The sequence below is a fragment of the Accipiter gentilis genome, chromosome 12 (assembly GCF_929443795.1).
Source record: "Accipiter gentilis chromosome 12, bAccGen1.1, whole genome shotgun sequence".
In the NCBI taxonomy this organism is placed as follows: Eukaryota; Metazoa; Chordata; class Aves; order Accipitriformes; family Accipitridae; genus Astur; species Astur gentilis.
This window is the reverse complement of record NC_064891.1, coordinates 28,766,432-28,781,830: the sequence shown is the minus strand read 5'-3', so window position 1 is coordinate 28,781,830 and position 15,399 is coordinate 28,766,432. Positions and strand designations below refer to the sequence as shown.

Genomic DNA, 15,399 nt, shown 5'->3' with positions numbered 1-15,399 from the left:
CAATGTTCTCTTAAAAGGCCATATGCCACAGAAGACAACTGATTTCACACAAGCCCATTCAATCTGTTAATCTCACTTAACAGGGAAGCGAGCATTTCTGTGTCACAGCAATTTTTGAAGGAAGCGTGGTATGAAGTACAACTGCATCTGTTTTTCGCACCTGCAGAAGATGCAGATATCAGTTTGCAGAGCCTGGTATTGCTTTCACCTGGGTGGAAGCTTTTTGGTTCCTAACACCACCATGCAGTATCCCAGTTGCTACAGACTCAATTGTTTTCCAGTAATCTGGAGGTAACTATATTGAGAAACTTCTATTTATAATAAAAACATGTTGTTATAATTCATCTATTTACTGTAACAATTTACAGGGTTGTTAATCTCTTTTTCTAAACATGGAAAGTTAATGACACATAGATTACGATAACAGTTAGAGTAACCTTCCCGTTTCAAGTAATATTCGTGCTGCAATAAAAGCAGTTGATTCCTCTTATGAGACACATTCCAAATAATTAATACGGCTCCCTGTTGACACTTGCTGTTGTTGCTTCAAGCAATTTCCAAGCTAGCGTCACAGGCAGCAGAGCAACGGTACAGTCTTCGGGCTTCTTTGTAATGACATCCAGGAATACCATGAGCGCAGTATGCTGGTGCACATAATATGTTGAAAACATCTCTTCAGGGGGATAAAATATTAATGGAAAGAGGGAAAAAGAAAGAACTGTGTCTGAATGGGCAGGATATATTTACTGCTTTACGCTGAGTCTGCCTCAGATAATTTGCATTATTAGCCATTACAACAACTGGACGTTATTCAGGTTTAAAATCTACCGACACATCATAAATTCTATATTTGCTTTTAAGTGCTTTAACATGGGAAATCTGCTTCAGGCAAACCCATAGCTAATAACGAGTTACCTCGCTTTCCCCTTCTCGTTTACATGTTAAAAATCCATTTGATTTCATTAGTGAGCAAAAGTCATCATTTAATAGCTGCTTGGTTCTGCACAAGAAACAGGCAGACGGTCTGCTCTCTCTCCAAGCTGCTCAATGTGCAGGATCAGTGCCCTTATAACCATAGGACAGGCTCCCCATTTGCTGCATCAAAGATACCACTGAAACGCAAAATAGTTGAGGTTGGCAGGGAGGTCTGGAAATCACTTAGCCCAGCCCAAGGGCAACAAGAGCCCATGGTAAGCATCCAGTCTGATTTTTAGTATCTCCAAGGATGGAGACTCCACAACGTCTCTGAGCAACCTGCACCAGTGCTTGGCCACCCTCACAGGAAAAACAAAAAAAAAGCTTTTTCTTATGTTTAAGTGTAATTTCCTGTATTTCAACTTGTGCCTCTTGTCCTGTCACTGGATGCCTTGAAGAAGAGCCTGGCTCCATCTTCTTTATTCCCCCCCATCAGGTACTTATACACATCAGTAAGATCCCCATGACTACATCTGTTCCAGGCTGGACAGTCCCAGCTCTCTCAGCCTCTCCCCACGTAGAGGTGCTTCAGTCCCTTAATCATCACTGGTGCCCTTTGCTGGACTGGGTCCAGGGACTTACTGGAGCTCGTGTACTGGCTAGCCCAGCACTGGACTCAACACCCAGATACGTCTCACCAGTGCTGAGCAGAGGGGCAGGATCACCTCCCTTGACCTCCTGGCAATGCTCTGCCTAATGCAGCCCAGAAGGCTGGTGGCCTTTTTTTGTCCTATGGGCACATTGCTAGCACATGGTTTGGGGTTTATTTATTTATTTATTTTATATTTTTTTAATCACCTGGTCTTCTTGGGACCAAGTGACCCCAAATACAAAAAAAAAAAATGATTCTGCAGGTTTAAAGGGCTAGTCTGGAGTATATTAGATATGTGCACAATATATAAAAGACTACAAACCATCTGTGAGTTTGTTTAGACATTCATTACAATTCAGTAATAACTATGGAAGTTTATGAATGTTTTATAAAAGCTTTTACCTAATATGGAGGAAGCAGTAGCATCGAATGCTCTCTTGTGATAAATGAAACAAGTTGCAGAAAGCTTTTATCTACTTGCTGCTGATGCAAAACACACTACTTCCAAAATATATCAAATTTGACTTCTGTTAGACTGTACGCTTCTTGCAATGCTAATAAATCAAATTTTGGGTTTTAATACTGTCTCTATAAAAAACCAATGCAAACAATTGTTGTGCTTCATTTTCTGGGCATGAATGCCGGCTTAGTTGCTCTTCAGACTCATCACAGTCTTCCCATACAAGGAACAAAGGCTCTCCACTGCTATTTGTGGCCCCAATTATACATCCAGGAACATGACACCTTGTAAAACTTTTGTTAATCAACAGAATCACATTTTTTCTTTAATTTTACTATTATTGGCAATGGTGACATCTGAGGGGGTTGAGGGAAGGGAGGCAAGGCCTGAAGCAAGCCCTAGCAATGGGACTGGTACACAAGCACAAGGAGAGAAATCTGAGTCAGGAGGCCAAACTAGAGAGAGGTTCAGAGCAATGGTCCTTCTGGCTTTAATGGTATTACAAGTTCTGCCACTGACTCCGTTAAAAAACACAATTTTACCCAGTGGACCTATGCAAGACTTTGAGGCTGATATCACCGGTGCAGCACAAGTTGGTTGCAAAGACTGACAGGACAAGCTTTGCCAAGTGACACCAACTCCCAGTGCCTTTTGTGTGAATTTTGCAGTTTCAGCTGCTTACTTCAAGCCCCAGCTCTAGGACTGAGTGACTCCAATCTTCCCCTCTCTAGTTCCAGCTACTGCAGAAAAGCACTTGAAAAGGGGAATGTGAAAGCCTTAATGAAAAAAGAGGTGGCAGAAAGACTCAACACCTCCCTCTCCAAATCACCTGGTCCTTCAGCTGTTTTTTCTGCATGTTGGGTCTGAGTTGACAATGGTGCAGACCCAGAGGTGGGACATGGCCTCCCTTGCCTGCATGACCATCTCTCCAGCTGTCAGGCTCTCCTTTCTAGCCACACATCTATTAACCCACAGGTCTATTTGATCGACCACTCTTCGACCTGAAGAGCTTCTCACACACTAACCACTATTGGTCTCGTACATGTGCTTATAGGAGAGGAAATGGCCGGTGTCAAGTCCTTCCCAAATTTTGCAGGACACTCCAAAAATAACTGCACCTCTCTAAATAAGTGGGTCGAGTTTCAGTTATTTTAAAAAAAAGGGGGAAAAAAAGGCAGCTCCTGACAAAATACCAAAGGTCAAGATGTCTCTGTTGCTAATGGAAAGTTGGGCATGCCTCTTATCATAAGAGCTTGCGTGGCCTTCTTCAAATCCCACCCTGACTATAACCATCTGGTATTTCTGAGCTGGCTCCCAGGTAAAAAAGTAAACAGCAATCAAACGTAATCATCAAAGCAACATGCGATGAAGTTGCCAATTTTGTATCTAATCGCTAAGGTTGGGCTCCGTTTCCCTTATTCCTCTTGCTGGCGAGGTCCAGCCACTGACACGGCCGATGGCTGTAGCTCCCCATGAGCAGCAGGAGCAGGGCAGGGGGAGCAACGGGCAACAAGGGCTGGTCAGTCCTTGTCTGCTTTTTTTGTATCATACCACAAGGATTCAGGTCTGGCCAACACTGCATAAATGTCGAAACCCTCTCAGGTGAGATGGGGCAAGCAGCAAATGTGACATGAGTAGCCACAAACTCCCTGTCTTCTGCTCACACACGGCATCTCTCAATGAGGACAGACATACAGCATCCATGGTAGCCAGGCCATATGCACGTGCTGTGGCAATGGGAAAAGAAGCATGTTTGGCAGCAGCATTTTTGGGAGTGAAATATAGATATGACCTTGAAAGTAGTCTACCTGGTGACACGGCCTTCCTCGGGTAGAGGAAATGGGGGAGATGTTTGCGGATTAGAAAAAGTGCCTGGCTGGCCATTATTTTCAGGCCTGACGTGAGAGACGCAACACATTTTAAAAAGCCAATAATGTAGAAGAACAAAGATAATGTTTTGTGAAGACTGAAGGAAACATAATAGCTTGGCCTAAGGGGTTTTTTTTAAATTTTTTTTTAAAATGGATCTGGATGCTCACAGACAGAAAATAAAGATCCACACATCTTCAAAATTCTGCCCTTAAGTGATTTAGTCATCTACAGATGCCACGATATAAAACTACAGAAAAAATCTGCAAATACATGGACTAACCATGGAAAGTAGCAACAAAGCAGTCTCACCTGTTTATCTATTAAAAACACTTTCCCCTGATCCTTTTTGAAAACATACCCACTGTTTGTAGCATCTAAGAGGGCAGACCTCCCTCCTGACCAAATGCCGAGTTTCCAGTGCCTGTGACATTTGATTTTTCTAGAACACAACTCCTATCATCATGTATGCACGTGGAAACCTTTCTGCCTTGTCCTTGCTCATACTCTCCTTGAGATTTTACTGTGCACTGTTACAGAGAAAACCTGAATAGAAAACATAAGACCGGAAGATTCAAACCTTCTGAAGCAAAGAGAAAGAACACCAACATTTACTAGACTAAAAATAAGCCTTTTTAAAACACCTGATGAGAGACCTCTTAAACATCTGATGACTTGCCTCCTAAAGCTCAGGCATGGACAATGCCATGAAGATAACTAAAATCACCAGAATGGCTGGGCATCACTTTTCCCTACTCTCCTTTGCTCAGTGCCCATGGTACCGTGGTGGGCATGGACAGTCATGTACCTGAATTGCAGTTCTCCCCTTTGCCTGACCCAGCTCCAGCAGCAGCACTGAGAAGGCACCAGGAGATATAGTTTTTAAACAAACATGCTTCAAACTATTTGTCTCAAGGGGTGAGAGTCCCCTTTCTTTACTGTCCTCATCCAGAGGCGATCACTGCAGCACATTTTCTTTTCTGCCATGTCAGACTGCATCTCTTGTTCAGTTTTCCATCCCTTTTCAAGCCTCTTTTGGTATGTTGTTTTCCATGGGCTCACCAGTTCGCAAGATCCTTCTTAGACAGCCTAGTTAGTTAGCATTTCATGCAGAGGATTTAATTTAATTTTGTGCTGGTACCTCTGACGACCCAGTGCTCCCATACGCTGCCTCTCCTATGCCCCTCGCTGTCAGCACCTGCAAACGCAGCCACCTCCATGCACTTAATCCTTCATTCTGTTTGCCCACTTACTTGGATCACTAACGAGTTAATAACTGTGAAACTGCACATTGATACCTGAGACTTTGATTTCAGTTCTTCACATAATTTTTTTTTTTTAATAACAATGGGATGGACACATACTAGGTACACTGAATATATATTCCAAGGAAAAGTCTTGGAAAACATACCGACAATTTTACTAATATCTTTACAGATAAAGTATATGTTGCATGGTGTGGCCTTTTTTTCCATGTAAATGAAAAATTCCATTTTTAAAAGCAGTTCAGTTTGACTGTGATGATCCGATCTGTAGAAAACAACATTACTTTTTGGCCACATTTCTGTAATCCTCTAACTGTTAATGGGATTTTTAAAAAAATTGAATTTATTATCTGACTGAAGACTACATTTCACTTTGTGGATTGCAGTTTCAAGGACCATCACTCTCATCCTCTTTAATTTCCAAAATTAGTACATTTTTTTTCTTGTCGTTTTTTCTCTACTCATGAGTCGTTTTGAACTCCATAATATGTAGGCATATATAAGAACATATGGTAAGAGAAATTAAAAAGCTGGTAGGTTTGCTAACAAACTCTTCTGACATGCCATTAAACAAATTTCATTCAGACTTATTACTCGGCATATATTCAGACTTCTCCGGCAGCCTTTTTTTCTGCCTTTCATCAATGACTACCTTTACAAAACATCATTTCCTCACTGCCCACCCTTTTCCATTTTGCATTAAAAGCTTTCTTTTTAAATAAAGCTTTTATAAAGCCATTCCCTACCTCAGACATGTCAGAGTTAGCACTGATTCTGTCCACCGCTTCATTTATTCATGGACTTTTATGGAGTATCTCTCTTTCATGTGTACATCTCTCTTTCATCTTTCATTGCCCTTTTAACTCCTTAGGGTAGCAGTAACTCATCTGCTCCCTCTTCTCTCCCTCCCAGGGTTATCCTCCTGTCCTTCTCTCGAAGCCATGCATGCCTCTGAATACAAGAAAACCCTCTTTTCCAAAGGGCTCTCTCTGACTACATTATCTCTGCTCTCTTGCCATTTTGCCTCTTGTATTTCATACTGGGAACCCTCGCAAGCTTAAAGCAACTGCAGCAGGAAAAGTAGGGTACCTGCAAGCACGGCTGTGCACGGAGGAACTGCTGGCTCCTGGTCACGGCTGCCTTCTGAAAATGGAGGTTACCAAAACCAGCAGCCTCAATGGGCATTGACAGAGAGCCTACAATCCACACCAAAGAAAGGGCTTTTGTGCAAAGCCAGCGTAACAAGCAAATGTTTCTTCTCCCGTACTGTTCTTGACAGGAGCAAAGTTATAACATTGTAACTCTATATGTTGTTTAGCTATACATTGCTTTTGAAGCTGTCATACAATGTATATAATAGCAGCTCTTTCAAATGCCAATATTGTGTGCTCATGCATCTTATCTTACAGGTGTAATTTAAAGTTTGAGTGCAAGGGATGCAGGACTGCGCTTTTTTTTTCCTTCTTCTTACTAAAAACCTGCTTTGATATATGCAATTTGCTTCTCTGCCTTCCAAAGAGTGGGGTCAACAGGAAAACTCACAAGGAACCAATTTGCAGACGAGAAGCAAGAGCTGGGTTCTCACCTCCCTGTCCCAAGCTGTGGCCAAGTTCCCCAGTACTGACCAAAGCAACCTGCAGGCTCAGCCACGGCGGCTGCCAAACATGAAGTAAACTTTGGAGTTGAGGAAGAAAGCTCAATAAAGTATGCAGGGAGAGGGGTGAGCTGGGGGGATGTTTGGCTAAGTCCTTGTCACACACGCATCTCATGTTTTAGAGTAAATGCAAATCCAAAAGCAGCGCCTGGCAGTGTGCTTGTGTGAGCAGAAAGCGTGATAAAATGGACTAGTCTTTTCCGAGAATGTACTATTCCTGCTTTGAATCTGTCACAACAAACAACAGCCTTAACCGTAAGAGGAAGGAAATCAAAATGGCCTTTTTCGATGACCAAACTGTCCCTCATGTGACAGCCATTACCTGGGAGGACCTAGGCTAGGTTCAAACTACAGGCAAAAATAAGGACAAAAATAATGCCAAAGGAATGGGTTAAAAACTGCCTAAGTATTACAGCAGCTGAAGCAACTGGAGGCTTTTCACTAGTGGCAGCTGCACATTTTCAAAGGAGCATTTAGGACGCAGAAACTCATGCCCCAGCTGAAGTCAGAGGTGAAGAAGTTTCTTGAAGTCACACTGAGATTCCTCGTTTTGCTGTGCAAACACTGTAATTTGTGTTTTGTGTTTAGATGAACCTCACCCCTCTGTTAAGGACTTAAAACATTTGTTTTCGCAGCACCTTGGCTCCAGCGATGCTCTGCATCCTCCAGTGCACGTCCCAGAATTTACCCTGCAGTACGAGAGCCTGGTATAAGGGCCGGGAAGGAAGAAGAAATAAAAAACCCGAGAAATATTTCACATATGCCATTATAATTAAACGATGTTAAAGACTTCCCATTTTCCCCCCAATATGGCAGCACATGGAGAAAGGTTGTATCCACGTCTGGCTTTCCCCAGCACCCAAGGCAGGGAGCTGACCTGCAGGGCTGCACAGTTTTTGAGCTTTGCTCCCCAGAAGCTTGCCCAGCAGGCTAAAGAAGCACGACACATCATATTATTCTTACCCTCCCGGATGTGCTCACTGTGCTACGAAATACAATTTACCAGTCACCTGCACTGGAAAACGGGGGAGGAAGAGAAGGATTTTGGTGCCGAGGAGACCAAGGGATTTGGAGCAATGCAGTCCTCAGAGCCCTGGTTATGAATATTGGTAACCACAAACCACCCAGAGTGGGTTTAGCAACGGTGAATACAGCGAAGCCCAGGGAGGTGTTCTTGGCCACCTCTCAAATATTTAATCTCATATGAAGAGCACTGTGCCAGCTCCTGCTGTCCTTCCTCTGCTCTTGTCCCAAAAGTCAAACAGGACATTTCGAACTGCCTTAGTGGGTCAAGCTCAGCCTGTTCTGCCTCAGATGAGGCTGAAAAGACTTAGGATGGAGAAGTTAGGAAGAACTTTTGGGGGGAAACCTAGCCAAAGGTAGCCAGTCCATCTCCTGCAGAGGCAAAATTGCTCCTTATTGTTGTTTTCAAAGGTATCTCCTCGGGGCTACCCACTGCTCCCTCCCAGACACTAAGCAGCAGATCTCGCTGTCAGAAGATCTCATCTTTGTTTTCCCTTTCTTGGTGGGGGGAGGAATCCTGCTGCCTCCCTGCCTGAGATGTTTCTGCCTTATTTTTTCCCTGTCGCTTGCTATTTTCACCCTGCTTGTGCTCCTTTAGGGCCTGCCCTTTGCTGTTGTGCTCTTACTATCACACGCATTTCTTGTCTCCCCCCGTCTCGCTTAGCTGGGCACTCTCAACCAAGGGTGCTGCTTCATGTTATAGTTAACCCATTTCACAGTGGTCTTCCCTCCCCTGGGACATGGTCAGGCATTTCCATCCCCTCCCTTGCAGCAGATCTGGCAATTAATTCAAGCACAGAGTGAGCTAGAGCTGCTCTGATGGAAAACGACCCATCGAAAACAATAATTACCAGTTTTCCACTGGCTCAATGAGCAGAACCAATTCAGGCTGCCGTGGCGGCAGTGCTAGACCTGATGTAAAGGAAAGGGCAAGAATAAAAGAGCTAGGGGTGGGATGGGGACAGCTAACAGTTTAACCGTAACATAAAACTGCACCTGGGAACAGTAGTGGCATTGTATCTGGACGTCCCCTCCATCCCCACACCGCACTCTCTCCTTGCCCCAGGGAGACTCCCACCAATTGCATCCTTTCCTCACTGCCTTTCAGACAGCTTTTAATCCACCTGCCAGCACAATTTAGAGAGCTACGTCTCACAACTCTAGGTCAAGGGTTTTAATGAAAGCCAAATGCGTTACAGCATGCTCACTCTTCACAGGCAGAGCTTGAGACACAGCCCTGTCTTTCTGTTACTTGTGCCGCTCTTGTTCACGCAGAAAGGGGAGCAGTGGAGGAAAAAAGAAATCGGGCAGTAGCTCTTGACATGTTGAGCTTAAATTTCAATGGCAAAGCATCTGGGGGCATTGCCAGAGAAATCAGCTGAGATGCTGGATTACATAGTAGGAGACACATCTGAAGCAGACAGGTAGATCTGCGAGTCACCAGCCTGGAGACGGTAATTGAAGTGTCTTGTGGTTTCAAATATTGTGAGATGTGGTCCAAGAATTTGTCACTCTCGCTTTCTTCCATTTGTGACAGCCTATAGCAGATGTCCCCTCCAATTCTGCCTTTATTTTCCAGCCTGTATGTCTCTGTATGCATAGCATGGTCTCCATCCCCACATTGTACTTCCCTGGTACTGCCTACACCTCTACTGCGATCCTCTCTTTCTCCTCCACCACGTCCCGACCAGGTGAGACCTCACCGCTACTCACCTTCTACGTCAGACAAGTTTCTCTCCAGGAACTCATGACTGCAAGCCTCCAAGAAACAATTTCCAGGCACAGGCCTGCTTCTCTAGCTCCTGACGTGCATCTTCTTGTCCAGCTTAATGAATCCCATCTTCCATAGCTACATGACCACCTACCATGCAAACCTTAACTCATTTTCCATGGGTTTCTGTGATTATTCCTCACTGCGACTGCAGCCCTGAAAGGACTGCCAGACAATAAGGCATTAAAGCAGTCTTCGTTGTTACAGGTATTTTTATCAACTGCTCTCATTAAGGAAGTGCAAAGAGATGAGTAATTTGTTTTCCGAGCAGGTCAGTGCACCCTAACTTCATTAATCACTTCTTCTGATCTGCAACGGGAGCCTTGAGACACGCAGTACAGCCTGCGTGGCTCTGCTTCCAGTTTGCTGCCAAGCTTCAGCTACAGTGCAGAGTCCCTGCAAGAGGAGATAGACTCCATCCCAAAGCGAGTGATCAAGCAGTAAAAGAGATTAACACTATGTTATTTGATGAAGAAATGAAACAAGGGTGGGTATTTTCTCCATGACCTGAAAGACTGCAATCTAAGCCACCTAATTTTCTTTCTTTTTTTTCTTTACTTCTTTCTTTCTTCTTGAGAAAAGGTATGTCTCAGCATGAAGGACATGGCTGCCTGTAGAGAGATTTTGACAACTCCCCTCTGAGTGCTAAAATGCTGTCAGCCGAAAAACTGAGCTGTTTGGGCAAATTGATCCAGCTGACAGACTTCCTCTCTGTTTTCATGCTTTCTCTCTCAGTCAAAAGCCTCCTAAAGAATCCATGTTTTCAGTTCAATCTCAGAGAAAGGGGAGAAAGGGGAGATCACCTACTTTTGTGGCACTGTTCACCATTAAGCTAGCTGGAAGGAAAAACCTGTAAGAGGAAGAGGAAGGTTTCAAAAGTCTCTCGCATCTCCCCATTGCACGCTGACAGAGGATCTGAATACAACAGTTTCCCTAACTCACAGATAGCTACTGCCTGCGGACTTTCTGACTGCTGGTGAGGACAGTCAATACATTTTGGGTGCAGACACTAACAGCATAGGAAGCAGAGCTTTTAGGCCTAAGTTTATCTCCAACACCAATAACAGGCAAACTGCTAGATCAGCCATCCAAAGAAAGCCTTACTGGGATTTTGTTCAATAATCATTAGGGATCATCTCCCCCTTCCTCAGCCCAAAGAAAATGAAACCTAAGCATTTTTAAACCTTGTCCCTAGCTGTGAATATATCTGTAACCTTTCCACATCAGTGACAGTTTGAACACAATTTTTGATGGTCACATCCTGGGAGCACTCTTCCCACTTTATAGCAAAGATTAAGCATGTTCCTGTCAGTAAAAGAGCATTTCTTTCTATCGCCTTGATCGGGAACTCCAGGAATCCCCAGTCCTAAAAGGTGAAACAGTGCCAAGCAGCCCAAAAGTGCCTTGCAAAGACAATTTGGGGCTGCCTTGTTTTTGCACCCCATTCATCTTTGCATGTAACATAGCTTTATAACTCGATGACTACTGTCTTGCTCCTTGGGTCTTTCTCCACAGTTTTTCTAGCTGCGCCTGATGTTTATTTTTCTTCTTTACCTACCTGCTGTAAACTCAGCTGGGGGAATCCATGCTCAATGTGGCCAATGTTTTACTTTTTTTTTTTTTTTTTTTTTAAGACCCATGCAGCAGAACTGCTGATTTACAGATTCAAAGAGATCTGAAGTCTGTAGCTTACCAGTTTCAGTCTTGGTGAAGTCAACTATGGACTTTATAAACTTCATTGTGTCCCTTTTCATTGCTTCATGAAGCCAGGAACAACACAGGAGGTTCCAACATCTGTTCCCTTCATGCTGCCATCCTACAGTTCTTTCTTTCTACATGGCCAGGGACTGAGAAGTTTGCAATGGGTCAGTAACTGCACAAGCCCACTGACTCAAAAATAACTGCACCGAACACAGACCAGATGTTTTGTACAAGGTCAAATATAATTTTTTAGTATCAGATATTCTGTATTTGGAACCTAAATTCTTTAAGGCCCTTCAAGCATGTCTCTGGATTATTCTTATCTTAGTTCCCACAATGTTACTGTAGGCCTTTGGATGACAGTTTTGATTATAAGTCTGCACACTGCCTAGAACAATAAGATCCTGATTGGTACTTCTTGAATAATACATATTAATTCTCGCCTGAGCCTCCTTCGCACTGTATGAGTCATGCTGGATGTCTGTCCTCTGCAAGGGCAGCAGACAGGTCTGCAAGTGCACCGCTCTGTCTTGCCAGCGCTGGGGCAAGTGTCCCAAGGCACCGCCAAATTTCCTGATCCCATTGATCTAGCTGCATACACGCAAGGGGAAGAGGCATGTTACACTACATCGTTTCTGATGTGCCTTGTCTGGCCCCAAAAAGGATTACAGGAGACATACAGTATGACTGAAAAGGAGACCATGAGGTCTGAAAAGTACACCCAAAAGGTGGTGCATTTCAGACCAGTTGAAAACTCTTTCAGCTCTTTCTGCCTCAGGCTCCTTGCTCTGTGCAGTGAAATATGCTGCTATAAAATTAACAGACAGCTTTAGTTCTGAATATTTTCCTTTGCAAGAGACAATATTCAAATTGTCCTCAGTCATATATTCCATCACCTCTGAAACACAATCACCCAACACCTCAATGCAAGTGAAATACTTTTTTTTCCCTTTAGAGCTATGACTCCTTAGTTGCTTTAATTAATGTACAGATTTACATATTCATATATGCTAGCCCTGATCACCATCTCAAGCTAAACTTCCTCTAACAGGCTAACCCTTAACCTTGCATTTGAGTTTCTTAAACGATCTTTTGATCGAAGAACTGACAAACTCAAGCTTCAATTCTCTGGCCAATCTGGCCTCTGTAAGTGACATGAAGCAACTCCTTCACCCTCTTGTGACACGAGCAAGGAAGAAGAAATGCCAGTATCTCTGACTAGATATCTGAATGATGTGGGATTCACAACTTTTAAAGAATTACCTTCACACTGAGCAATGGTAATGACTATCTTGTTGCTGGGGAGCCCAGGATGGATACATGCTTGTCTTCCCTGGATCAGGGAAAGGAAAGACCAACTCTGTTTAATCCTTCTTGTTTAGGGTTATATCTAATAGCATTTAGTGGATTAGGAGCCACTCACAGGGAGGTATGATTTCAGAGTTGGGTCCTTAGGATTGAATACAGAGTCTCAATAATATCAGCCATTCCAGCTTTGATTGAAATAATAGTTTCAATTGAAGTAACATTGGTTGAATGGCTCAATGACTACTGCAGCAAGAATTGCGTGTACACAAGAATCTGATATAAGACAGTATTTTGCTTTCAGCAACCTATATTATAAATGAGCCCACTTGCTGCAGAGGGATTCTTGGAGCAGCACAACCTGCTAAAGAAAAGAAAAGAAAAGAAAAGAAAAGAAAAGAAAAGAAAAGAAAAGAAAAGAAAAGAAAAGAAAAGAGAAAAGGAGATTAAAAAGAAAACTTCCAGTGTGGAAGTACTTGGGACCCCAGTGTGGCAGTGACACCTTCAGAGCAGCATAAGCTCACCTTTCTAAACCCAGACATCAGTCCTTAAGCAAACCATCTGAACTCTGGGCAAGCCTCAGCCAAAAGTCCACCTCCTTTCTACAGCCCCTACAGATGGAGGGGAACACCACTGAGGAAGGTGGCTGTGCTGCTCTCTATGCCAGTCTACGATTTCAAAGTGAGTTTAAGCTCCTTTGCACAGGTGACTTCTTTGTGCAGTTCAAGCTTTCATTGTCCTTCCTTCCAGGGATGACTTAATTAGAGATGGGGTTTCTTTCTAAAATTACTGGATTTCAGGAATCATGCTGTTGTTGTTTCCAGGCAAATCAAATAGAAGCAAAGAGGGACAGTAAATAGGGGGGGAAAGTCCCTAAAAAAAGAGATAAACTGGCACATCTATGAAAAGGACAAGACTTGCTCACCTTCACAGCAGGCTGGAGACCCTGGCGTCTGATCCTGTGTCGCTATGTTCAGGGAACAAGTCCTCTGAAAGCTTTTCCTTTGCAAGAAGCCAGCCAAAAATGTCCAATTAGTTTCATAAAGATGAGAGGCCAGATTGCAAACGCCCTGTTACTTGACACAAAGGTGGCTTTCTGCTCAGGATAAATGGAGATTTAAAAACCACTAGAAGATTTTATTAAGGGGTGAGACCAAAACAAGGGAGTGATTGCAAGAAAAAGTGGAGGGCAACAAAACATCTGTGCTATGGATAGAAGGCAAATACCTACACTTTCCGCTTTACAAGCTGGATGAGCAGGGAAGCAGGTTTTCCCCAGGTACCTCAGCACAAGCTGATTACAAAGGTTACAAATGACTGGAACAAGCTTAGAGCTCCTGGGACAACCAGAAAAAAAACAGCCTGTGAAAAAGCCTCAATTTGTCAGGTGCTTGAACTGACATTGCTCAAAAGCTAGTGCTGGGAAGACATTTTACTGTCAACCTCAAGCATGTACAAGTCAGGAGACACACCCCCAAATTCTGAGATTACATGCTAACTTTTAAGCCAAAAGCAAATAAATATTATGGATTTAGGCTTTTCCTTGCTGTGCCTCAAAGTCTTCAGGAACTGTGTTTTAAAGCTTCTCTTTCCAATTAGAAATGCAAGAAGACTTTTGTACTTTTAAACAGAACTGAAAATCCTGTGATCACAGAGGCTGAGGCTCTGGAAAAACCATCACTGAGCTCAACAACATGGTCACTAGATTTGACAGCCCTTAAGTTTAACTTCAGAGAACAAAACATAGAGCTCATCTTTGTGAAAATTTGTATTTTGGGAGAGGCAGTTAGAAAATGAAGACAGCAGAATATAGCCCTAGATGCCCAATCCCCCAAGTGATGTGGTAACAAAGTCAGCCCGCTGGATTTGCACTGGAGCAGATGAGCAGTTATGTACTCTGTCCTACCAGATCCGCTAGGATAACTTCCTGCAAGGAGGTTGATGATAAGTTGGGAACAGGCACATCGTTAAACAGCCACAGCACCTGGGCAGCTCAAGTCTGCTTAGATTCATGGCACCATGGTTTAGAGCCATACATTTTAGCTATTCATGGCATTCACCAGACACATGCACAGAAACGCTGCGGCAGCTTGAGTAGTTCAGTGGGAGAAATCATATTTAAAACAGCACGTCAGGTTTTGATTAAACTGGCAATTAAGCAAGCAAAGAGCAACATGCCCTGGGGTTGCAGAGATGATAAGCCAGTTTCAAGACAAATGGCCAAATCTTTAGGTGGTGCAAACAGCTGCAATTTCACTGCCTTCAGCAGGGCTGCACCTTTCCATGTGAGCTGTGGATCCAGGCCTCTCCAGCCTGGGACAGGACCAGCGATATAAATGTAATGAACTTCATTCGGCTGGGAAGAAGCCATTGTGCAGGGAGGGAAAAATTGACACTTAACAGTGATTCCTAATATAACGCAGAGATTTGCAACACAGTGGTGGGCTGCCAGCAACAATCCTCATCCGTGTTGGCCTCCTCTCTCAGTTGTCGATAGGCTTCTTTACTAGGGGCAGCTGGGCAAAAAGGGAGGGTTGGGAAGACGACCAGATACCTAGTGTTACCCTACGACTACCAGAAGCTGGTAAGGATCTTCAACCCTGTTTATAAGTTCAGATGTTTTTCTGAATTAAAATAATATGACTCAGTGAATTGATGCATCTTACATTTTCAATGGGTGCAGGACAAATCAGAACTTAGCAATTCTATCATAATCTCCTCAAGCTGATGATCATCTACCAAAATGTCATTGATCTCATCTATAAGGACCCCTTATTGAGTAGG

The 15,399-nt window shown here is 43.5% G+C and overlaps 1 protein-coding gene across 15 annotated transcripts in view; it reads right to left on the bottom strand.

The window, feature by feature from the left end:
* Nucleotides 1–15,399, bottom strand: part of ADGRL3 (adhesion G protein-coupled receptor L3) — a 525,365-nt gene that overhangs the window by 150,915 nt on the left and 359,051 nt on the right. The gene's annotated exons all lie outside the window — the stretch shown is intronic.